The 27723-nt window shown below is 36.4% G+C and overlaps 1 protein-coding gene and 1 long non-coding RNA gene across 4 annotated transcripts in view; one reads left to right on the plus strand and one right to left on the minus strand.

Annotated features, from left to right (window-relative positions):
* Positions 1-27723, plus strand: part of LOC125233106 (inactive rhomboid protein 1) — a 243103-nt gene that overhangs the window by 62784 nt on the left and 152596 nt on the right. The window lies entirely within an intron of this gene.
* LOC125233119 lies at positions 25592-26315 on the minus strand. Of its 2 annotated transcripts, none has more exons than XR_007177827.1 (2): positions 25925-26315; positions 25592-25717 (listed from the first exon to the last, which is right to left on the minus strand). It is a non-coding gene; the product is annotated as an uncharacterized LOC125233119 (long non-coding RNA). The 2 variants fall into 2 exon arrangements; XR_007177828.1 differs by having other exon boundaries at positions 25592-25730.

Genomic DNA, 27723 nt, shown 5'->3' on the forward strand with positions numbered 1-27723 from the left:
AATGTCATTTGATATTATTTGTCGATTTACCAGTCGCTGGTGAAGGAAAACATCGTGAGGAAACCGGACTAATAAGGCCTAAGACCCTTCGGGTTGGAAGGTCAGATATGGCAGTTGCTTTCGTAAAACTAGTGACTACGCCAAATCTTGGGATTAGTTGTCAAAGCGGAGCCCAGGCCCTCATGAGCCGTACCGAATGCCTGGATAACACAAGGAGAATGATGATGATGATTCGATATATTTTTGAGGATCTTTCTTTGATAGACACAGATAGTATTGAGTTATAATGAAACTATACTTACCCGTTATAAATAATCCATTATATGTAAGTAACCATTATTCAATTATTATTTTTTAGTTCAAATAGGTAGAAGTTTGACCACGATCACACCTGATGGTAAGTGATGATGAGGTCTAAGGTGGAGCAGGCTTACCTATGAGATCCTATTTACTCTTGCTTTAAAGAGACCTGGCAGGCAATCATGGTCGCGCGATAAACGATAAAGCATCAGGCCGTCCCTATCGCACTATTTGTAAGTGCGATAGGGACGGCCCGATGTTTTATCATTTATCGCGCGACCATAATTGCCTGTCTGGATTGTACTCATGTGAAAACACAGACTCAGGCAGGGCATCCCACTCTTTGGCGGTTCGCAAAAGAAATGTTGAAGCGAAACGCTTAGTGCGTATTTTCGGAATATTAACCGTGAAGCGATGCCGCAATTTTACGGTATAGGTTACGTAGCCAAATGCACAAATGCTCATGATAATATCGTTATCGTGGTTAGCTATCTCTATCGCTCTTCCGTATTAGCGCGACAGAGCCAGAGTGCGTTTCGATCGGCGTCTAGCGTCAACGATTGTCATTTAAGCTAGGCCGGCAGGCTGCATACTCGTTTAGCGGGTAGAAGTGGATCGATGGATGTTAAGATAAATACGGGATAGGCTGGCGCTTGATCGATCGCATTGTGCAGGGAAATGTAACGTGGAGCGGCGGCTAAGGCCTTAATAGAGCCTTTGGAGCTCGGACAAAATAGTTTTAGTACAATGTGCAGAGATGTTAACTATTTGAAATAAAAGCATTTCAAATTGAAATACAAAATACCTATTTTGTATTTGGTATTTTAAATACTATTATCGAAAACTATTTTGTATTTTATTTGAAATACTTTTTAGTACAAGTATTTTGCATTTTCTACCATATCAAAATATAAAATGCTTTTTGTCATTTTTTGACATAAAATAGATGGTACCGAGCGCGTATTATATTTTTTCTTTGTCCGCCTAAGTTATGTACTGACCGGGACAACGCGTTCGGAAGCGCTTAATTTAATGTTTTACGAAAACGCATTTATTTTCAGTGCTGCCAACATAGTGGTTCCTATAATAATTAAGGTTCAATAAATAGTAAGTGATTTGTTGCAAGATCCCAAAGCACCCTGACCGTGACCATCGAAAAATCGGGGAAAATCCATATCGATTCGTATACCTTATTAATTACTGTAGAAGTGTGGACATTTCTATTTAGTACAGCTGTAATGTATGCTTAGTTAATATTACTATTATTTTAGGTTTTTTTTTCATATTTCATACATATTGCAATATAACACTTTCATTCGATTTTTATAATATTAGGTAAAAGACATGGAGATGATGGAGACAGTCCATTTTATGCTTCACTTTTTAACGTATTAATTTTATAGAGCCAGGTTTCTGGGCTCTTATCTCTGGTGATTCTGTGTTTTAAACACATCTTTAAAATGAAAGTTTTACTTTTATGTCAAAAAAGTATTTTATTTGAATAAAGGTATTTTGAAAATACCTATTTTGCATTTTGTATTTCAAATACCTTGTTGTAAAACTATTTTGTATCTATTTTTATTTGAAATAGGTAAAAGACCAAAGTATTTGCATTTTGTATTTAAATACATTGCACTACCTATGTTTTAATATCTCTGACAATGTGCCACATGGGGCGTAAGGTAAATATTGTATATGAGAGTATACAGATACAGCCCACTACTCTCCATTAAACGGTTCATCATTCGCCTGCTCTTATGCCATTCATTTGGGGTCGGCGCAGCATGTCTTCCGCTTCCATACTTCCCGATCGTCCGTCATCGCATCATTCACTTGTTGTCGTACGAGTATGTATTTATAATTCTTTAATGCGGATTTACAATTTCAATTTCAAACCAGACCGGCTCGTATTACTCATACAAAAAATCCAAACTTTTGTTTATTTAAATAAATCGTCCCCCAATATGTATTAATTTATTATGTAAATATTTAATGGTCTTTGAAATTTCAATCGGAAAACGATATAAATTGGCCTCACTTGCCTTTGTTTGTCGTACCTGCCATTCGAAGTATTTGTGCCTAGTATCTAGCCAACATCACAATTTCTTACGCTTTGTAAGCTTATCATAGCCCTATCACTATCACTCTTCTGTAATGGCGCGACAGAGCCAGTCTGCATTCCAATCGCCACGTAGCGTCAACCATTGCCTCTTCGGCTAGGCTGGTCTATCTATTTGATAGTTAAATTTCATTGTATCGTTCAAATAAGGGTTACATTCTTGTATGCCTATTATTGTAATCTTCAAGAAACCAGCTGAGTACCAGTGAAACCGTGTTTCAATTAGTATCGTCTTGAAGTAAGTATTTTCATAGAGGAGTGGGTGCTGAAGTATTTTTTAAGTAGGTGATGGAGCCTGTAGCTGATTTGTTTTGTCTCAACTTGATGAAAAGACTACGCTGCTGATCACGATCTACGTTATATGAACTCTTTTAAATGTTTTAACTACAATAAAGTTTGTTATATTATTATATTTCAAAAAGTCGCTTAAATACCTCTACAATCAAAGCTGAGGGTTTTTTTAAAGTTTAAAAAATATTTTTATAAGGACATTCATATATGGTACTTATTAAATTTTTGATATTCAAAAAATGGTTCTGATAATAATTATAATTGTCTACAAATGAAATATGTAAGTATGTAATTCTAGAAAAAAGTTCAAAATATTCCAAGAACTTATTAAATACAATTACTAAAATAATTCTAAGAGTGACCTTTAAATTCCCAGACGACTTTTAGTAAATCACCGTAGCTCTGTATTTTTAGATTTTTATCAGAATTTATTGGGCATTTTAATCGGAAAAATAATAATTTTAACTGCAATTATTTCACCCTCTAGTTATTTTTTTATCAGTCTGCCTTAGTCGCCGGTGACCCAGTCTGGCCAGTAGATGCCGAAGGTCCCGGGTTCAAATTCCGGTAAGAGAATTTATTTGTATAATGAACACAGAAGGATATCAGGTACATATTTGTCATATGGGTTTTTCTATGTTTTTATGTATCTGTATACGTTTCTTATTTTGGAACAAAATTGATCTTTACAACTAATGTCTTCGCCATAATTAGTGTCATACGCCGAATCCTGGGATTACTTGCCAAAACGGTCCCCAGACTCTCTTGAGCCGTGATAAACTGATAAAATACCAACGCGAGGAATAAAAAAAATATTGTTTGCATGAATATTCAAGGTAGCACGATCAGTAAGAACGTTTCAAATACTAAATACTTGTACTAATTTAAAACAGAGCTCAAATTTACGCCGTATTATGTTTCTTTTATTAAATATAAGTAAGGTTATTTTTTATTTTTTCAATTTAGTATAAACATGCAGTTACTAACATTCACAGCTCATTCACACTTAGAATAGAATAAGAAAGAATAAATACAAAAGTGTATTTACGAAATTCTTGAACTGGGAAAACGAATCAAGCCATGCAGATGCCAATAAGGCTTAGTTACCCTTCGGGTTGGAAGGGCAACTGGTGCCTACGCCAAATCTTGAGATTAGTTGTCAAAGCGGGCCCCAGGCTCATAAGCCGTGGCAAACGCCGGTATAACGCAAGGAGGATGATGATGATGATGACTTTAATACATTTGTACATGAGCGACGTGGTTTGTCGATATTTTTATGTTCAGTGAAATGCGGTACAGAATCGCTCCCGGAGAATCATCCATCAGGAGGTACACTTGGCAGATAATCAATAAGTTTTCAGGGGGCTTTCCCTTTTACTTACTTGGCCCAGCCTTGGTTAGAGTGAGGGTAACGTAATTGATTCTATTTAATTCAAGTTATGTAAGTAGATTTTAGGCTTTATAATGATTAGGCTCTAAGGGAAAAGATTTTGTGTTCAGGTTGTTGCAACTGATTTCTTAGACTTCCTAGAGAAAAAGGGGAGAGAGTTAGGTATACCTATACAAAATATTAACTTAGTACCAATAATAAGTACATACCAAGTAAATTAAATTAGGTACCCAAAAGAACAAAGTACCCAAGTTCACAGCCGTGAACTTGACATTGTGGCATATTTGCGTTAAGAGGGCTTTCATGTGAAAAATAGTGAATTCGCAACCGAGCGCTTAATCATACCGTGTGTGGTATCAAATTAAAGGATTTTTTGAGTAGTTTACAAATACATATAATAGGACTTTTTCTACTTGGTCTAACAAAATATGAGAAAATGTCTAGAAGTCGTAATAATTGTGACGGTGAAGGCTTGTTTTCAAAAAAATTGCCAAAAATGTATAATAGAAATTTATAGTCACTAAGGCATAAGAGCAATTTTAGTAAACGTTGCAAATAATTTAATACGAAAATAACTTCTATGACATGTAGATTTTCAAAGAAATTGTCACTTAATTTTAGGTAATTTCTGAAAAAAATTTTATTCGTTTCGTCGTGGGTTAAATTGTGGCGTAGGCGAGAGGCTGGCAACCTGTCACTGCAATGTCACAATTTGGATTTCTTTCAACCCCTTTTTGCTAAGAGTGGCACTGAAACTTAGTAGTTCATGTGCTCTGCCTACCCCTTTATGGGATACAGGCGTGATTATATGTATGTTATATGTATGTATTTATTCGTCTTAGCCTCGTTTACTCTTTTTCAAAACCTTATAATAAAAATGTAGTCTGAGAAGTTTGTTGTACAGGATATACGTATTATAAATTTACCAGTTTCAGTATTCAAAATTGTCCAAATTTTACAAATAAGATCGACTAATTCAGCGCTATACGCGGGTTTTTCTAAACGTGCATCAGATAAAAATTCATAATTAATTTAGTGAGTCAGTTTTCAAAAATCCAGTCTTATAAGAATCAACATAATAAGATTCTCTAATTGAAACTTAAATTAAATATATCTGTTAGATAACGGAAAGTGTAGTATTTCACTGACTAAAACTATCAATTTTACATTATTTTGACGTTTTTCTTGAAAGCAGCCTTAAAGTATTATGCCCGTTAAATATTTGTAATTCGTATGCCCTCGGGTATGACATAGTTCGGAACAAGCAGATACACCTGTAACCAATATGTTCGACGAATACAGTATTCTACTTGTATTTGATATTGTGGCCACGAACTGAATTCTCGTTTACATAATGAATACGACATTTTTATTAAAACAGGGGTAAAGTAAATTGTAGTACAAATATCAACTAAATAGAATTAAGGCTATTAAACTCAAAGTTAACAGCTAAACTCAATTAAAAATTAAGACTAAATTAATGAATACGACTGTATTGTGAAAGATAAAATAGTTGGTAATCCATCTCTGCAAACCTAAATCAAAACAGCAATCAATAAGGAGGGAAATGATGTAATCCCCAATTACTTCGGTCACTGTCTCAGAAGACGGATCGCAGCCATTACGCCTTTCTTGGCGTCTCGGGCATCGCTCTCATGCATTTGATGTGGATTTATGATCACGCGAGTGGCCCATCACTTCTCGTTTTAACGCACCGTAACTTTTAGAGAACTAAGTCATAAATAATATGCACGTGTCTTCTTTCGAGCTTTATCCCAGGATTTTTCAACGGCCCGGGAGAGCCTGGCCCCTGGAGCCCTCGATTCAGCTACAGGCGGTCAATCGTCATAATTGTCATAAAATTGTATATTTTAATAGAATAGTTAAATATAATTCATTATTTAATTATTAATTTTTTTTTCTCGAGAATTGTATCAATTACCTAATTATTTTATTCGCACTAAATGTAATAGCCTGGACATTAATATAAGTATTTAGCTATAAGATTAGCTTTAGTATTAACAATATTGTGCGCCGCATCGCGGTGATTGTGATGATACCACCCTGGGTGGCTAGCCGAATGGCACAATCGCTCACGAAACGCTCACGAAACGAAGCGCTAGTAGATATCTATCTCTATCGCGCTTGCGTATTGGCGCGACAGAGCCAGCGGCGTATCGCTTTCGTTTGGCGTCGGAGAAATGCCATTCGGCTACAGGCCCTGACATATCTTTAAGACCGTTGTACCTAACTCACAGTCTGACAATAAACATTTCATTTCATTTCATTTTTAAGTACGATGGAAAAATCTGGCAGGGGTTTAAGATATGTAAAAGTTCGTATAAAGTCAAATAGAGATCGATAGGTACATGTATTTATTTATGTTGAGGGATTATTTCTTTGTTCGTGTATTCAGAAAACACAAATAAAGCATTTCTAGATATTTTCCCCTCACTAGCTCGGAAACACGTGTTTTGTCCTTTAATACCAGCGGGTAAAAACGCATTTTATCCACTAGTGGGTAAAGTAATTTGACCTTGAATAAAGTCAAATTAACTGCTTTAAAATTGACAAAAGTAGGTGAATCTAGTAACAAAGATGATTTACCACCTGTGGAACTACTGGAAGCAGTGATAAACTCATTTTTTGCGTTGTAGTTTCCTCGCTATAGTGAGGGGAAAAGTTTTGTGTTACACTCGGGTGCAAATGTATTTTACTTCTCGTGTGTTAAAAAACTCGCAAGTTCAGGATTCTATTCTCGAACCACTCGCTTCGCTCGTGGTTCAACTATAGCATCCTTTCACTTGCTCGTTTTTCAATTCCACACTCGGCGTTAAAATACAACTTTGCCCCCTTGTATAACAAATAACTACTAATGAGCAACAGTTTTTAAATTAATTAAGTGTTAAATGTGGAATTAAATGAAATTCTACTCAATTGAATTGAAAAATAAAATGGGTAGGTACCTATATGTATATTAAAATGGTAGTGGTCAACGACGTCATGTTCACTGATGTGGAAATTATCAATTTTAGCGCACAGTGCATTTTTCACAAAATATCAACTCATTATTATTATTATTTCCTTTATTTATCTTTTTTCTTATATTATTATTATTATTATAAATGGGCTTACTCTTGACCACAGACTAGCCAAAGGCAAAGACGTGGCCTACGATGGAGTGAGCTCGCCCAGAAGATGCCTGTCAGAAGACTCATATGGAAACTGTCTTCGCCGCATTCTCGAAATATACTGGCCCGAGAAAATCTCCAACACAGCTCTGTGGGAACGCTGCGGTGAGACTCCGATCAACCAGCAGATCAAACGCCGCAAATGGAACTGGATTGGCCATACGTTCCGAAGGGATCCCGACCACATACCGAGGCAAGCCCTAGACTGGAATTTCCAAGGAAAGCGAAGACGTGCCCGCCCTAAGCAGTCCTGGCGGCGGACGATCACTGCAGAAGCGAAGGCGATAGGGATGACCTGGAGCGAAATAAAGCGCGAAGCTCAAAACCGCTCGGGATGGCGACGCACTGTGGATGCCCTCTGCCCCATCTAGGGGACATAGGACATTAAGTCAAGTAAGTTATGGAAACTAAAAGCTATGGTAAGAATTTTACAGTTTTCAACATTTGATTCGGAGCTCAATAATAAAAAAGTTGAAATGTTTAGAAGTGAGTTGAAATACAAAATGCATCTTCAACCGATCGGCGTGGCTAGGAATAAAATCACTCGTTTTCAAATGCAACCCTCTCGATGTGAATTGATTTACATTTATAGCATTTTATTCTAAAGGGAATTCTAAGTGACGCAGTTTAATATATCTCTATTGACGTGATATATTTGAGCTAAGTACAGTCAATGAGGTAACAAGTTTTAAAACATCTTATTTTGTTACAATTATTATGTTCTATGTTATTTTACAGTTTTTTGCGATTTACCTCTGTGCTTAGCTGCCAAGCTTGTGCGTATGGCGTCATAATCATAACTTTTGAAGCCTTGGAAGTCAACATTTCAAAAGATATTTAAATTGCTCTACATTTTAATAATGTGATTTATTATGTAAATCTTATGAGAATAAAATAACTTAAACCATAAATAAAAAACTAAAACTAACTTAAATTGTAATTATTTCAAAAGTACTTAGGTACACACTAAATAAATACAATCATAAAAAAACGCCCCATTCAGCTGTTTCGCCTGCGGCATGCTCGCTGTATTGCTAGGGCAATGCGTTGCGAGAAATACGCAACATAACATGATAATAATACTTATATTAGTTCTTTGGTAGAAGGGCAACTTGTCAAGCTCAATTTCTTCAATAAAATAACTGACGGAATGCACGTTCTAAACGCGGCATATCGTATGCCGCCTGCTGTCTGCCTGCTTAGGAAATACTGATTTACTTGAGGAAATGAAATGCAATGCGGTTGCAGGTACCTACCATATTTATATCACTTTTAAACATATATCACTCATAAAACCTCTTAGGAATTCTCAATTTTTGCTACTATGTGAGAATTTTATTTACGACAAAACCACAGAGCAAAAGTCAAGCCTGTCACAAATCTACAGCGCATTAAAACAGGATGTAAAAATGTAAATGTAAAGTGTGCTTGCAAAGCGGAGTGGGCCGGATCCAAAACACTGTTAATTTCAAAGAGTGCTTCTGTTTGTGTCTTCCCGTGGGATCGAGCAAACCACTTTTTGAGCGAACCATTGTAAGATGATCTCTAGACCCGGGTATCTACATTCCGGATCAGCTCTTCCGAATGAGTGACACAGAGCCGTCTATATACGATAACCATAATAATATGTGCGTAAGCGATTGTTGGTTAGGTACTTACCTAACTATACTATAATGTAATGCTCTAAATACGTTGGTTTCAATGAGCATCACCGATGTGACGGTTCTTTGTGTGAGGTTGAGCATCATCAGAGGTTTCAGGGCATCACTTAACCTACTTTGTGTGGTCATGAGCATCGCCAGTGAGATCAACTGAACCCCAGTCGTAGTCCGATGCTGTGAGCATCACCGGTGGTGGACGAAGTGTGATGGACATCCAACGAAATAAACTAACTGCCATGTGAGCAACTGAAATCATATTTCTGGGATGCTTTCCAATCGCTAATCAAACATGAGTGCGTCGGAACAGCCAAACCAATATATGGGTCTCTGTACGCGAGTTACAAATCTTTCGGCCAAGATATAATGGCGCAAAATGTTGAACTTCTTCGCTTGCTTGGCAATACACGTACTTAAACGTAGTCTAAGTCACGTCGTCGGTAAGCTGCGAGTTAAATCAACTCACTTAGACTCAACTTATACAACGACCGCCGCACTCAGCATTGTAATGTTCCGAAGCTAAATTACTTTAATTTTGACAATCGACTGGTAACTCAAGTTCTAGATAGATCTGGAAATCGGAGCACGATTTAGGACAAAGTTTGATTATCTTACATTTTACTCTTTGCCTACAAAAGGGAATCGTGGGTACAAAATATTAATTGTGCTGAATAAATATACGACTCATTTCTATACATAGGGCGTTGGATTTCTGTTAATTATTTATGAGTGAACATCGTGTAGGTAATCTGTACAAATCTTTCTATTAATATAAAATTAAATTGTTATGTCATTTGTCTACCAAAGTTCTATCCTAAATGAAAACAATTATCTTTTAATAACGATTAAATGGGATTTGAGTTATTAAAAAATACACAGAGCCCAATGTTATTATCTCATAAGTCTCATAACTCAGTGTAATATGAACATTATGTTCTTTTAGTCAAATTATATTAGTCTATCTTTCAGATAAATAAATTTGGAATGGAGCCAAATTCAGTCCTCACTTAAGGTCACTGACCCCATTAGAGCACTCGAGATATTCGATACCTACGGTCTAAGGAGGGTTTCATTAAATGTTACCATTTATTGGTAAGGCAGCGGGAATATTTTAAATTGAGTACATAATGTAGGTACATAGTGATATTATTACATAATAATGTATGCTTTAGTAACCAAAAATTATTTTCATAGTAGAAAATGACGTTCATTGGATGGAATAAGTGAAGAGATGAGCACCCTCAAACGGTTACTACATGCATAAAGTAACGCCTGTATTTCAAAAGAAGTAGGCAGAGCACATGAAACTGCTCAAATTTCACTGGCACTCGTTACGGAGCGTTATCTGCCAATACATGTATAACTGTGTTGTTATATGAACACATACTCGTAAATGCATAAAATATAATTATACGAATGATATCATATCTGTGTATATTATGTGAAGAAATATACTAAACATTGTTTTTGTTCTTGTTACAGGTACGTTCAAAGCTGTTCGAATTAACTGATGCGGGTATAATAACCTAACCACAAAATTAAAATTTTGAAAAAAAAAAAACACCCGACCGCGACATAGTGGACCGATTTTCATGAAACATGGCTAAGTCCAACACCTCTGGTGTTTCGGGTGTCCATGGGCGGCGGTGATCGCTTACCATCAGGCGACCTGTCTGCTCGTTTGCCTCCTATCCCATAAAAAAAAAGTACACTCCCGACTAATTCAGCTTTCAAACAAATTAAAACTAAATCTAAATCGGTTCATCCGTTCGGGAGCTACGACGACACAAACAGACACAACCACAAACAGACAGACAGACAAACAGACACGTCAAACTTATAACACCCCGTCGTTTTTGCGTTGGGGTTTAAAGAATCAAAATCATCAACTTCTCATAATATCGTAAATTAAAATCAAATAAACCTAAAGAGTTTTTCCAGAAATCACAAATATTGATACAGGGTTTAAAAACCTTCGAACGACTGAAAAGGATCTCAGAATCTAGCGAAGTGAAAAACAGATGCTTGCATTTCTGAGCGAGATGAATACTTTATGTATCATTTCGCAGTCCGGGAAATTCATCTCCACTTGAAAGATTTATATCGGACGAAATCTCGAGTTTATAGCCGTGCTTTAAATGTCCCGATATTTTCCTCGGATATATATTGCAATTTTTTCCCGAGTGCATCGGAAACAAGCCGCAAAAAACCGATTGAATGCATTCCTTTTACTACATGCTAGTTTTAACTCTGAGACATAAAAACGCGTTGATATTTTAACTAATTTGTATAACGCCGTGTCTTACGTGAGCGACGGTCGCGCGACCGTCGTCGTCGCGTCTCATCGCATCGTCTACTTCCATATCGATAAGGTTTGATTTCGTATGCGTCGCATCGCCGTCGCCCACGCAAGCCACGGCGTAAGCAACTATGGGAACAAATCAAATTATTTCAACAAATATTTTGATTTGTGTTTTTAATTTGTATAATATACGACTGAAAACAACTTAGCAAGGTTAAATTATAATTTCCGTGACTTAACGGGGCCCGGAGACATAAACAATAAACATACATTAACCTTTCTGAGCTTGTATACGTTTGGTAGAATCTTGAGGCTTTTAGTTCCTTTGTTCCTGAATTTCAAAGGCACAGTTTAGAAATGAATATAACAATACGAATAGTCGAACATGTGTTGTTAAGGTGACGGTTGCTATCTCGCCTCACCTTGATACTTGTTATTTAAACGAGCTTAATCAAAAGTCACAGTTTTTATATGTTTGTTAACGCTGCATAGAAATAGAAGCTTTATAAAAATGATATGAATCTTTGGTGAGCAACTGGCTATCAGACATAACACTGTCGTAATGAAAACTGGTGCCATGATGACGTCACATACCCGTCATCTAGAGGTTTCTACTATCTATGACGCAGACGATGAGCCTGCCTGTCACAAATTACTAGCAAAGTGCTCTAGATAGTTCATTGTGAAGCGAAATATGGTTTAGTGTTTGAGTAACCGCGTTCCCCAGTGAATGGCTGGAACACTATTCAATAATGTTCCAGTGTTGCGAACTTCACGTTGCTTTAAATTATTTGATTACTCTGGGCTGTGTTTTGGGTTAGATAGTACTAAGATGAGAGGTGGACTCGAATTTACGTACGTTTGTATCATTAGCAGTTAGTAAGGCTCCACAGTTTTCTTTAATTGACAATTTATATTCCTTGATTCATTAATATCGCTGATTGTGTGACTCAACTTAGTATAGTTATATTCAGCCTTAGTTCACGTATAATAATTGATTTATTTAGTATGAAGATTGATCTCCAATACGATACTATTTAACTTTTTGTGTGAGTCACAAGCACGACCCTCGATATTTTGAGTTACAAAAATTACGAATATTTTTAAATCTTATTTTGTGAAGAAATTGGATAAAGTTTGATGGCATTTTACATGAGTTACAATTGTCATCCTATTTCAGAAATCAGCAAGTTTTTCCTTCCCACGCGTCAAAATCCTAATGTGCGAAGTTGGAACGTTGAAAGTTAAAACACGAATAATATCAGCATAATTGCATTTGTAAATACATGTGGTTTTTCATACTAATACAAGTTGTAACATAAGGAATTAAAAAAAATCTTCACTACGACCACGTATATTGTATTGATAATAGAATGAAGAGAAGAGATGGGAAAAAATTAAGTAGGTACTTGATATTTTGTCTTTCATTTTTTACGAATAGGTATGAGAAGTAGTGCTAATTTTTGAACTTATAATGAACTTATATGTGTTGCGAAACCAAGCAAAGTGTACAAAGTGATAAGTAGTCCTTTTTTACCTAGATCAAGAGATATATTTAAACTATGACTATTAAAGGTCAACCACACTAGCGCGTTTTGAGAGCCCAGCGTTAGCGGAGCGCAAGGGGCCATTTTTTTCAAAGTTGTCCACCCCACTTTTTTTTGAAACATGGGTATTTTTTACGCGATTCATACCCAGAATCGCGAGGTCTTTCTCCTGATAAGAAAAAAAATGTCCCAAGATTTCCATACATTTTTCAGACCTTCCATTCCGTTACCGCTATACAAAATGTATGAAAAAATGGTAACGGAATGGGAAAAAAACCTTGGGACCCTTGTTTTCTCCTATTAGGATTGAAAGAGCTCGCGATTCTGAGTGGAAATCACATAAAAATATCCAAATCAAAAAAAAAGTGGGGTGGACAACTTTGAAAAACAAAAATGGCCCTAATGGCGGTGCGCCGGACGGAGCAGATTGCGAGCGTTTTCAAAGCGGATCAGCGTTCTGCACATGGTGACTTGTAGGCCTATATTTTGCAACTATCAGCTTCTTGTAGTATGATTATTGAATGACACATAAGAAATCAAAACAACATTTTGGAATAAAACAATTACTAAATGGTTAACATTTAATCCATATTCAGACAAGTCCGCACACAATGCGCGCTGTGTTATGTGTGACCGCGCGAGCGTATTCAGAGCGGATTGGCGGCGCATGCCGTATGAATGCGCTCGCATACCGCTCCGCTAACGCTACGCTATCAAAACGCCCTAGTGTGGCCGAACCTTTATGATGGCATCATCGCCATCAAAAGGCGCTTTGTGTGTTAAATATTAACATATTTTTATTAGCAATAACTCTGAAACTAGGTGAAAGCCAGATAAGTTCAAATGACATTTTAGTCGTAAGGTGTAATCACGGGTGCGTGATAAACGATAAAACGTCAGGGTGTCCTTTTCGCACTGTTTATAAGTGTGATAGGGACGCACGACGCACCGATGTATGTACTGTTAGTATATACTGTTTAAACTTTCAGTATCCATGTTGCACGATGTACTACAGTTCAAATGAACGTTGTTAAATATGATGGAAATTATGTTAATTGCAAGGGATGCTTTGAGATAGAGGTATACATTACTGGAGGCAGAAGACAGGGAAATTATTAAATTTACCCGACCTATTTCCGAGAGAGGTGCTCTACCAAAGACGCTCTACTTATCTATACAGCGAGGTAAGATTTTTAATTATTAACGGTAATGCCACCTAAAAGGTACTGTTCACTGAACAACTGTTTGCGGACAGAAAATAAATCTCATTCCCTGTCGTCATTATTTACATGAACAGATTGACATTTTTCGTAGCTTGAATTTATCAAATTTTGCAGTTTTCGAAAGATTTTATTTATTATAATATTATCACACAAATAATAATATCGTTCAAAAGACACTTTGAGGCAACGTTTTTTCGTTAATTAAGTATTTGACTTAGGTACATACTCGTATTTCCCTATCGGGTACCGGGTATCGTATTCTAAGTTACACTTGTATCTAAACGATTTAGAATTCACATGGGTTCACATGGGTTTGAACACATAATTTTCTAAAGGCTAATACAAAATTGGTTCTCTGCATGTTTGTATCTAAACAATATACCTAAAAGATTAGAAACTGACTGAATGACATATCAACTCACAGCCAACACCGCTGGTCCTAGAGATCCCAAATTTGTCACGTAGGTTCTTTATAAGGTGTAGAGGAGCATTAAGACAGGATTTTTCAAAATTCACCTCCTAAGGGGGTGAAATGGGGGTCCAAAATTTGTATGGGAAAACAAGATTACGTACGCGGGAAAAAGCTAGTAAAATCATATTAGCTAAATACTTTCGCAAATCCGTTATAAACGATCTTATTTAAGGGCGAGTGTCCACTAACTCATTAATGTAAGGTCAAAACTGCTCGGGCAAGGCTCTTGAATTTTCACGAGCGTATGCCTTTTATAATGAAAGCGGTCGCTAAGAACGGATTACAGAAATAAAGCGGCCAGGAGGTAACCTAGTTCCCGGCCCTTGGCTGGTAACAAGGTTCAACGTGGCCGAGGATTTATTGATGGTTAATTAAAGAAAAAAGGCTTACAACGGTATCTAAGGCTTAATAAGGGTTTTAGGCCGGAGGTTTATGGGCTTCGTTGTCTAGGAGAAATCAGTTTCAGCCAGTACTATCTTCAAAATAGCTAGGAAAATCTGTTTAACTATTGTAGGAACTATGTTAAGAAGTTGTGTTCTGGCTGCCTGTCTATCAACTTGGCGAATATATTTTAGATAAATATGTATATCTCCTTGTAGTCGGTCATCCGAGTTGTTTATTATATTTATCTAAAATATAGGCAATCCACGATATGTTTGCAACGATTTTCACAGCCTCGCCAGTGCAGATGTTATTTTTAAACGTCAAACTTTGATGAAATTATGACGTTTACTTAATCATTGTTGAGTCGGGGCTATTAAAATATATGCAGATTTATCGTGGGACGATTCAAAATAACTAATACGAGTGTGTTAAAAACTAGCTAAGAAGTATAAGAGATGACTTATGTTCAAACGTTGTGGGACAGGACGGGCCGGTGTGTAAATTTTTGTAGAAACTTTCCCGTGATCCCCGGGCATCAAGTCTTCAATATAAATTACCTATCGCACTGCGCGTACCGTTCCATCCCGTTCAAACGTGAGAGCTGAAACACCAAATAGCGGTCATCTGCACAATGTATTTAGTCACAAATATGTATTAGCGCGATTATTTTGGGGTCACTTCATACAAACTTTGACGTATGTATATGGCAAACCTGTCATCGCTAATTTAGGATATAACACTTACATTCAAGAGTTAATTACATCTATGGATAGACATCTGTAGTGTAGTAGGGTAAACTCGCCTCATTCGGTGACAAGCCTAATTAGTTTTTTTTTCCGAAAGACGATTTTTGTTTGTTTCACTGAATTAGGCGTGTCACCGAATGAGGCGAGTTTACCCTACTTGCTACATACTTTGCTAGTCTAAATTGACCGTATCTCAAAGCAAGATATGTATCACAAGGCACAGGAAGCTAGAAAATGTCTCGAAATAGAGTGCCGAATATGCAACAGTCATATAGAGGCAGATATCACCAACAAAATTCTTCATTATAATTAGTAAATTAGTTTATCATGGGAAGTCAGTGAGATAAATCTGTAATATTTTGTTAACACCAAATGATTATCTTTTTGATGCGTCCATGCGTACGGATATAGTAAAAATAAAATCAGTACGTCTCGTCTATTCTAAGTTCCAAATCCGAAATTAGTTCTCTACTTCTACACATGAATACTATAATTTAACCTATTCAGGTCTAATCTGTGTCGTACAAGATATCCCCCAGTTTCTCGATATAAATGATTTTGTAGGCGTAGTTAACGATATAATAAACAAGAGTGATTAAGTTTTAACGAAGGCACGTCACGAGGTAGCGACGTCGCAGAGATCTGTGGGGCGGCGTTATCGATTTTCCGCGCGAGGGGGATCTCAGCTGTAAGCCCCCCCCCCCCCTTTCCCGGCCGCCCGGTAAACATAAACACGACGAGTTACAGACTTGAGGTAGAAAATGTACGACAATTTCATACATTACATTTGTACTTTTAATGGGTATTGAATGAATATATAATAACAAGGTTGCGAGAAATACTAAAGGTACATGGGACTAAGTGTAAAAGGGTACGAAGGAAAAAGAGAGTCAAGCTTGAAGTAAATCGAAGAAGGGGGGTATGCCGACAATATGTTTTCCCCTCACTAGCTCGGAAACACGTGTTTTGTCCTTTAATACCAGCGGGTAAAAACGCATTTTATCCACTAGTGGGTAAAGTAATTTGACCTTGAATAAAGTCAAACTAACTGCTTTAAAATTGATAAAACTAGGTGAATCTAGTAATAAAGATGATTTACCACCAGTGGAACTACTGGAAGCAGTGATTAACGCATTTTTTGCGTTGTAGTTTCCTCGCTATAGTGAGGGGAAAAGTTTTGTGTTACACTCGGGTGCAAATGTATTTTACTTCTCGTGTGTTAAAAAACTCGCAAGTTCAGGATTCTATTCTCGAACCACTCGCTTCGCTCGTGGTTCAACTATAGAATCCTTTCACTTGCTCGTTTTTCAATTCCACACTCGGCGTTAAAATACAACTTTGCCCCCTTGTATAACAAATAATTATTATACAATAAGATCCACCCATCAATATAGATAAACTGTGACGTTGTTGATATTGAATAACAAAGAGTGCGCTAAGTTCTGTCTAGAAAGTTTAGTGAGATACGAGTTAACTAAATAGTTATTTTAATCATACTAACACATGATAGGACAGAACGTTTTAAATAAGGAATAAGTATGTACGTAACCATAATGGCCTTAATGGCCAAAATATTTTTATTTGTAATCTTTGTTGCGAAAAACATACGTTTACAAAATACTTTTGAAATTTATTTTAATTTATTGTGAAATTTAATTTTCAAAAAGTAGATTTTGTTAATTTCCGCATTAATTCTCAAAACGCAACGTCACGTTACACTTGAAGTTGTAAGTGGGAGCGAGAAAGAGTTATTCTTTTCTGACTCCCACTCGTGTGTACGGATGTACGTGTGACGTTAAATTACACTCGATCGAGCGCGCAAAAATGAACGCGTTTAAATTGCCCGTAAATGATAGTGGTTTTATAACAATTTTTTTCTAGTCTTGGTTTATATTTTGGATGTGTTCATATTTTGGATTTATTTTTAGTAATGTAATAATTAGTAGAAACGTATAAAAAAAATAACAAAAATATGCATATTCCCTATTATTTTTTAATAGGTATGCGAGTTATTAAATCACATTTATATTTCCCATGGGTCCATGTAAATAGTAATTTCAAACATCAAAGCGTTGTTCAATTCAATACGGTTTGAATGACGTAAATATTTATTACGTAGGATATGAATTTTGTTGTACTCGTTGGAGCTTTGTTCGGGATAAATATCTTGATCGTAGTCTTGTTTACTATTATTACGACTTAGTTTACACACATTTTCATTCTGCCATCAACAGGATTGCAATTGTTGCATCCAGCATCCAGCAATCCAGCTGGAATCCAGCGCATTTTTCGGTCTGCTGGATCCAGCAGCCAGCGCTGGATCCAGCGCTGCGGATCCGCAAATAAAAAAAATTGCAATAAAATGCGTAATTAACTTATTTTACGTCATGTTTAAAACGGTTCCGCGTTCCCGCGTGTAGCCCGTGGCCGCTTAGCACAAAATAATTATATTTCGCTACAATTGTGTGTTTTTTTTTTTTTCAAAAACGTAAGTAGTTTGACACTGCATTATAACTACTGAAGATCTCGAAATGTATTTATAGTATTTAATTATTTACTGTTACCGCAAATTTTCTTTTAAGATTCAACTTATGTTTAGATCAGAATATTGATTGATGTTTGTCTACGTATAATTAATTAATTATACCTACTTAGAGGTTTATTTTTTCATAAATATTAAGTAAGTAAAACTAAGTACTAGTAAGTAAGGTAGTAATTTTCAATGTGAACTAGTAAATGCCCAAATGTTGTGCCAAAATGTTGATAGCATTATTTACGTACCTACTTATTGTAGTACCTTCGCTTCATCGTTGTTACACTTTTAATGCCATTTTTTATTTATGTAGATTGCTATAAGGATTAAAAATGGTTACAAAAATTAATGCCAACTTTTTACAAATAAATTTCAAGTTTTTTTCCCTGTTAGGTTAGGAGGGAGCAAGGTAGCAGTTTTCTGTTCACGGACTATGTTGGCAGTATAATCAATCATATATGACAGAGTCCAGTTAGGGACGACGACGAGCGAAACCAGGAGGAGCGTGTTAGGTTGACCGTGAGCAAACCGGAAAAAAGTTTTAAAATGTAATAACAATAAATTAAACAATATTCTTGTAAAAAAAGTAAGTAGGTAACTATTTAAAAAAAAAATATATACGTAAGTAAAATACGTAATTGCATCCCTGTCAATAAATTTAGAAGTTCATAGGAGACATAATTGCATATTTTTGGAAATACGCCATAGATATTGTCGGTGTTCAATAAAACATTTGGTGTATAACAATAAACAACTAGTTGTATATTACGTCAAGTAAAACATTAGATAACATGAAAGTTTGGTTTTTAAAAAAAGGCCTTTTAAAAAACCCTAAAAACGGCCAAACATTAAGTTGGTAGGTAAATGCAAGGTTGGCAAATTAAAAAAAAAAACAATATGATAATTTGGGAAATGAACATTCGGCGGAATAAAATTCCGCGAAACGTGCGCTGGGAAGTGATATTCGGTCATACAATTTTCGGAGAAAAATAAGAGAACCGTTTTAAATTTTTTTTTAATAAATTATGCTTAAAAATTGCGCGTTTTCATCCTTACTTTAACTATTTCAAATAAGTTTAGTAATAACAGCCCTATAGTATAGCAAAATGTATTTTTTTTTTGACATTTTTTCTACCTGCTGGATCCGCGCTGGATCCAGCTGGATTGGCGCCGATCCAGCAAAAATCCAGCTGGATTGAAAATGCTGCTGGATTGCAATCCCTAAATTACAGCTATTTTATTCCCTTAATATTGCTGGCTACCTTCATTTGACCCAGTAACCGCGTATTATACCTGTTTGATGTTTTGTGTTCCATGTGAGTTTCAATTTAATTTGTAATTTCTGAAACCTTGTGTGATATTTTGATGAAACCGTGTGTCGTTCCAGTTGTCAAACGTATTTTCGCCTCGTTTTATCCCAATTGAAATGAATGTTAGTTGTTAACTCAGAAATTATATTTTCAGAAGTACTTACATGGGCATAGGAGTGTAGTATAAATAGATCTATTGCAGTTCCCAATTTCGTTACTAAATATAGGTTAATATGTTTGGTTGTTAAAAGTGATATTAAATGTAATGACAATGACTGGTTTTGTATTATTTTTGTCGTTTTTAACTACTACGATTAAGTACGAGTTTCAAAGGACAGATAGTACTGAAAAACTCCACATCAAAGCACAACCATTGAAAATAAAGAAGGAATAAATAAAACGAAGGAAATGTTCGTTTTACAATACTGTGCCTAATGGCGACAATCATTAAGAGCTTTGCGCCTGTGTTCTCGCAATTTGGCTACTCTTTGCTCCCAGAATTAATAAAACGAAGCGACATCGTGACAGGCTCGCTATTGTCGAGTAAATTACTTGCCTACGACTAAAGACACTATGAATTCGCACGTTTAATGTTAATAAAAATAAAATTGGGAGACACCTTGCATAAATCAACTTAAATGCTGTCCACAAGATATGTATTAAACAACATCAGAGAGTCAGTATTATATTTCTGTAAAATGCCGAAGTACAGCTAGCCTATTGAACTCTACTGCCAAGAGCTGTGTCAGGAGAGATGCTGGCGGTGACGGGACTGTTGTGGCAATTTGGGCAGTAGAGGCTAGGGAGGCGAATGTGGTCGTAAATAGGGTAACTAGGATTCACCGAATCAAAGTTAGTAAAAGCAAATCCACGTGAAGAATACTTTTTTAGGTAATATTTCTGACTTTCAGCATTCGACATCGGTAAAACCTAGGACTTACCGGCAAATCATAGGATTTGCCGTACTTCGGGCTTTTATAGTAGCGTTCAGAACGTGTTTTTCGCAGCGCAGATGGCGCCTGTGCCCTACTAGATTAACGATTAACGGACTCGGAGAAATTTAACGGAAGTTAACGAGTCCGTTAACATTTTTTCAAGTTAACTTAAAAGTTAATCTGTTAATCGAAATGTTAACTTCGTTAATTAACGATTAACGGATTAACGCGTTAATGCCCAGCTATGCCCTTAAATCATTTTTAAAGTTCACCAAATACATAATAGACAATTTAAAATCATTCAATAAATATCCACAGTACAGCAGTACACTACATTATAAACCAAACCTAAACAAAACGCACACTTCATACCTATCTAATGGCAATCGGCCGCATGTACTCCTAGCGAGGGCCGATTGACCCTCAACCAAGCACCAAATTAAAAAAAAAAAGCCCCAAACTATGCAACGCGTCTACGGGTGCTAGCCTGCTAGGTGACGATATACCTTTATAGATAAATACATAGGGTAATTTTCCAGTAACTGGCCCCCTTCCAGTAACTGGCCTAACTATCTATGTATATATTTACATAGAAAGAAAGTTAACCATGAACAAATATCTATGTTCATCACATCACACAAATAAATACTTACTGAGATTCGAACCCAGAACCATCAGTTTAGCAAGCGGGCATTTTCGCGAAAAAAGATTCAAAACCTTTTACAGACCAAAATAGGTAGATTTAATGTTTTTCCTGCTCAGAATCACGAACCCTTTCGATCATACTAGGTGAAAAAAAGCGTCCCAATTTAAATTTTTCCACTTCGTTACCATTTTTCAAAAACTTTGTACAGCGGTTGCAAAGTGGAAAGTATGCAAAGTAATAAAAAAAATTGGGACCATTTTTTTGTCCTGGATCGAAGGGCTCGTGATTCTGAGTAGGAAAAACATAAAATTTACCTACCTTAGAAAAAATATCTTTGGTGATTGACTCGCGAAAATGCCCAAGCAGAGGGTTACATTCGACTAGGTCAGACCGGTAGTCAATACGGTTAATGTAGATTATTTTATTACACTTAAACTCTCTACTACACACTTAAACTCACTAGTTTATTACACTTAAAATCTTTCGCATTTTAATGTGTAAACAAATACTCTTCATATACGAATCCTTTACAGGATTCAGGTGGGAGCTGTCACTTTTTCTTTAATATACACTAGCGGAAAATAATCTATCATAATTATTTTTCGTATACATTTGCGTACTTATTTCATAAATGTTTAAAAAATGGCAATGTCGAAGAAATTTACAATATAGGCGCGTATGAAAAAGACAATTTGGGCAACCTAAGGTTCATTTTTAAAGCAACTCGTATGCCCGAGTTGTGCAGGGTAACCCTGTGGGTGTAGGCCACAAATAGTAAAATCATGACGTGGTGTAATTTTCATACCAACGACTTCTGAGATTGAAAAAACAAGCCATATACCGGGTGCCCGGTAATTTTCACACGTTTTAAAATTTTAGGTAGTACAATATTAAAATTTTAAAAAGTGTGAAAATCTCGAAAACCAGGCGACTTTTACTAAACCTTAAAGTCGATTTTCTGGACCAGTATAAGGTACCCTCTTGGTGGTTAAGAGGTTAGATAGATAGATAGATAGATATACGTTTATTTGTTTGTCCTTTAATTACCGGGTACCCTGTATATTACACACGATTGGTGTGTGTAAAGTTTCTAATCCGCATAAGGCTCTCGTGGCTGTCCACGGGCCACGTGCAGTGGGTCCTAAGACTCGTAGGTATTCTAATACATATTTGCAATGATGATATAATAGTTGTTTACTTGATATAGAAGTCTAATTTTAAAAAGTTTCGACTTATTGTTTTCGATATACAAGCAAGTACGATAGATTTTTTCCGCTACTGTACCTAGGAATTTAATGCCCTAATGGCCTCTACTTTTGTTTATAATGTTTTCACATTGTCTAGCTTTCTACTAATGACTTTTTTATGTTTCAATTCCGTTTATGGTTACCTGTGTTAAAAGTAAAACATTCATAGTCCAACTGTTTATCCTGGCATACATGAAGTATGTATTTGTATATTAGTAACCCGATAATTATGTGATTCCAATATTTTAAGTAACAAATGAGACAAAACTGTGACTCACAAAGTGGGGTTGTCCACTGTTCGTTCGTAGTCTAAAATAAATAGGCATAGTCTAAAACTCTTAGTTTCACATGTTTCGTATATATATACGAGCCCCAATGCAAATGATATCGTCTAGTCACACTTCAACGTGCGATATTTATTTCCGAAACTGGTATTTAAACCCAGATTGACTTTGATGATAAATGGAATACACGACACACTAAGCCATTAAAACTAGTTTAATCTTGCGCCGTACAAAATGCCCTAATGTTATATGTTTTAATATAATCATATCATAAAAATAACATATCTAAAGCAAAAAAATACGCCTAGTTCATATTTGAGGCATAATAGGTCGTCTATTTTAAATAAAAATAGTTTAGTAAGATTAATATTATACAATAATATTTTAAATTGAATTAATAATATTATAAGTCGTCTGATATGATATACGGCTACATAAAAAGGTAAATTCTGTAAAAAATATAATTATTCTACAACATTTTTATACCAAAATAGCAAGAGGTAAGTCGGTGCCTGAATCAGTGAGGAAAATTATAATTTTCAGTAACAATAGCGGCAAATCTACGTTCCAAAATATCCAAAGACCTTTTTTTGCCAAGATCTACGGCGCATACAATCATCCAGCATCAACTAAAACACGGAACCGTCTCCTGTTTAAAAAATCTGGCCGTCGAAGAATAACTGCCAAAGAGAAAACAGGATTTTGAGGAGCATCATCAGGAAAAATCGTCATGCAAGAGCAGGAGAACTTACCTAACTATGGCATGACGCGATCAAAATAAACATTTCAGTCGATACCTGAAAGACAGTAATGAAAATAATGGGCTTCGGTTTTCACACCGCTAAACAGAAACCATTACTTACTCAAAAGCAGAAAACTAACAGGTTGAAATTTGCACAAAAGTACAGAAACTGGACTGCCGATCAGTGGCGAAAAATAATATGGAGCGACAAATCCAAATTTGAAGTCATAGTTGGCGATGAACGAAGTAAAGTCATTCAAGATAAAGGAGATGCATTTCACAAAGACTGTCTTGAACGCAAGGTGTAGTTTCCAGCATCTTTAAATGATTTGGGGCTGTATGTCGGCACAGGGTGTGGGATGTCTGCAATTTATAGATGGAACCGTCAATGCAGAGAAATACAAAAGCATCTTGGAATAGAGTTCACTACCGTCTATAAGAAAGTTCAAGTATATAAATGGATTTACTTTTCAACGAGATGGTGCCTTATGTCATACTGGCAAGACAACGATGGAGTGGCTGAAACAAAAACAAATTCCTACCATATCATGGCCATTCAGCAGTCCAGACTTGTCTCCCATAAAAACTTTGTAGTGGTAAATGAAGAAAAAGTTGCGAAAAGATCCTTCTAAATCCAAAGCTGATTTTAAGGAGAAACTTGTGGGTGTCTGGAATGGAATAACCCCTGAGGAGTATAGACAGTTGGTAGATACAATGCCGCTCAGAATTAAGGCCGTTTTAGATGCAAAAGGTGACGCCACCAAGTGGTAGTTGTTCTTTTCTGCATCGGCTACGCTGAAGACGAACTTTTTTGCGAGTGTTACATTTGGTGAAATTATGTTTTTTTGTTTACTAGTGAGGAAAATTGTTAATTTATGTTTTGAATAAATAAAATATGCATTATAAGCTCTCTTGTTTTTATGTTACATGTTCTACTAATCATCTAATTCATCCTGAATTTTGAGGTCGAAGTTAGGACATAATATTTTTTTCATACTAGACGATATCATTTGCATTGGGGCTCGTATATATATATATATATTTATTTATTTGGTATGTATAGTTATATGTATGTATATGTATTTGTAAATTATATGTGTACTTATGTTTAGTTTATTTAGTATGCTTTCTTTTATTTCCTTTGTTTTGATTCTACTGTTGAAATTGTAGCACCGCTCACAGTCTCTCTGCTTAGCCTTGAGGTTGACTGGTAGAGAATGCCTTAAAGCATTAAGTCCGCCTTTTGTACTACAAGATTTTCTTTTGTGCAATAAAGATTAAATAAATAAATAAATAAATAGCACTATACAACAAAGCGCCAGCTTTCTGAGTGCACCATCTAGTTGGGGAGAGATCTGTGGTTTGCAATTACTTAAATAAATAGTATCGTTGTACCCATATTTATAGCCAGAGCGTAATAAAAATAGGGGTGCTGTACAATGTGTAGGTTGTTCAATAATGTATTTATTGATACATGTGTGAAATAAGCACATTTTTGTAGCCTGTTTTGACAAAGGTCTGTGACATGAGCAGAGATCGGACAGTTGGGCGTCATTTGTATGACGTTTTTGAATAATGAACCTTATGTTGGTAGAATGACGCCCAGTTGTCCGATCTCTGGACATGACACATACACACATGATAGCTATTTATGTTGGAGGTCCTTGAGTCAAGATTTAACACGTATACATGTTTGGTAAAATCTGGGGGAAAAGGGTGGAGCTTAAAAAAGTGAGATATTGGTTACAACGCAGTAAAAAAAAATGTTTTTATGAACTCTAAATTCGCAAAGGCATTCTATGTATGTATATTGTCTGGCGCAGTGTCCAAATCGCATTTCGGTACAGTTAGCAACAAAAGTAGCTTAGTTGATAATTATTCACTAATAATCTCCGGTAACTCAACAAAAATATAGAAAGAAAAATAATATCTGAAAATATTCGGAAGAAATAAAATTTGCGCAAGACAATAGAGTTACGAACCCATTTCCAGGCTGTAGGTACATATTATAAATAATATATGTACATCTCCCGTAATAGGCGCCTAACGGACCAAAATGCTGAACCCTCTTCATAACACTCGTGCGAAATATAGTTATTGCCGGCATTACAATGTGCTCGCATGGTAACAATCCATTAAAGGCCTAATAGATGTTATTTTCTGTTACCATTCTGTTTCATTTCGTCTGTGGTCTGTGTAGTGTGTAGTACCTTTTATAATACGTATTAGTCATACAAGTAAAACGTTATTATTGTCAGTAAATAAATCTCATACAGTTGAATAGTGCTTTATTTTGTAAAAGTTTTGTACATAATTATATTCTTTAAAATGAATGGAGTAGTGCAATTAAATCCATAAGAGGAGCAAATAAATTAGGTGAAATTCTTCAGTCGTTCCCTGAAATGGGGTGCTAGAATTGACTTACAGGCATACCTACGAATGTATAACGGTCCTGTTACACGGGCAACACAATTACCAGCAATTCACATACCATTGCCGCGTTTGTTCAATACGTACCAACTAACTATGGAGCAAACGCGGCAATGGTATGTGAATTGCTGGCAATTGTGTTGCCCGAGTAACAGCACCTTTAGAACAACGTACCTTCACTCATTTCACATTGGCTATGGCGCGAGCGACACGCACAATTATGGATATCTAGCCAAAGTCACAATCGCTTACGCTTCGTTATCCTAACTAAAGCCTCCGCCACACATAAAGCGTTTTGATAGCGTAGCGTCAGCGGAGCGCAATGATAGCGGTGCGCTGGCGGAACGCTGGCGTTCCGCTCGCAATTCGCCCACATTCCGCTCGCAATACGCGCTCGTTAGTCCCCGCCGGCGTTTGCTGGGCCCAACGCCAGCGTTCGTTCGGCGCACCGCTATCGTTGCGCTCCGCTGACGCTCCGCTACCGCTCCGCCTACGCTATCAAAACGCGCATGTGTGGCCGAGCTTTAAGAGTAACGAAATATAAGCTGTTCTGACGTTGGTTACGTACCCCGATGTTCGTACCAATATAATGTGGGTCTGACTATTTTAACCAATCATAGATTTTAAAGGTTCGATAGGAATGTACTGATAAATTGGATATTCGAGGAAAATCTGTATTGTTTCAATTTTGTTGATGAAAAATAATTGCTGAGCGTCCATGCGTGAAATTAACTTGAGAGGAATGCGAGTTTAATACCATTTTATACTGTGAAGTTCTTTTTTTGACGTGTGGGAAAAAAATGTAGATAATTTTAATAATACAGCATTTGTTTTTATATTTTACTACAAACACAATGACGTGATTAATCACGTTTGTGTCTAAAGTCATTTTCAGACGATTTTTGTGCGCTTTTTTGTTTGTTGAGGCGTCAGACTAACACGCGCGCAAAATTTTCCTACTGGCCTAAACGCGCTAAAATGTATAAAACGCAAGTGTGAAACACCCCTAAAGATGGAAATTCATAACACAAGGAAACTCCTCTTGTTTACAAGCGACTAGACATCCCCACGTCAAATTAAGTCTATCCTAGGAGCGCATATTAGGGTACCTAACTACCTATACAACGCTTACGCTTCGTAATCGCCTCTCCTTATTGCTCTTCAGTGGCGCGACAGAGTCAGACGGCGCTTCTATCGCCACGTAGCATCAGTGATAGCACAGAATATATAATAGTACAAGTACAGAAGGCCCACTGCTTTGATGTTTCCGAAATGCCGCCTTTTTAAATACCTACAACATTCTTACAAAGAAACGAGGCGCACGTGCGCGGCGTCCGGTGATAGGGTTACCAATGGATCCAAACGAATTAATACTTACATTAAATGTTATATTATTATATTCAAGTCTTGAGTACTTTCTAGGTATATACGCTGTATTTATATATTTTTGTTCAAGGTTCATCACAAGCCTTATTGAACTTTTCCGTGGGACTTAATCAGTAGTAGATCTGTATAAGAATATCTTTTGGTATTTATTTTATTCAATATGTCTATTTAACTAAGTACCCGCGGACATCGCTTAAAAAACCTCGCGATGTAAAGTAACAATAGAAAGTGCGAACGTGCATTCCGTGAGAATGTGCGCCACCCCTGAGTAGGCCGCGAACTCGCGGCCGCCAGGATATACTTGTAGCGCGGCGATAGGATAGCGGAGTGAGCCGCCCCTGGTGATAGTCACTTCGGCTAGGGCGGCAGCAGTACGGTGCACGCCACTAATATCGCACAAGCGATTAGGGAAGTTGCATGACGTAAATGTTAATTAGGATCTCATAAATTTGACTAGAAGGAGAGACATTGTACAGTCAGTAGCAGAAGGCACTATCAAACGAGGTATTCAAAATGATCTTTACGCGTCTGTATTGTTAAGGAAACTGCTGTTGCTGACTGTATTTAACTTATGTACATAGAAGAGC

Source organism: Leguminivora glycinivorella, chromosome 14 (assembly GCF_023078275.1).
Source record: "Leguminivora glycinivorella isolate SPB_JAAS2020 chromosome 14, LegGlyc_1.1, whole genome shotgun sequence".
Classification (NCBI taxonomy): Eukaryota; Metazoa; Arthropoda; class Insecta; order Lepidoptera; family Tortricidae; genus Leguminivora; species Leguminivora glycinivorella.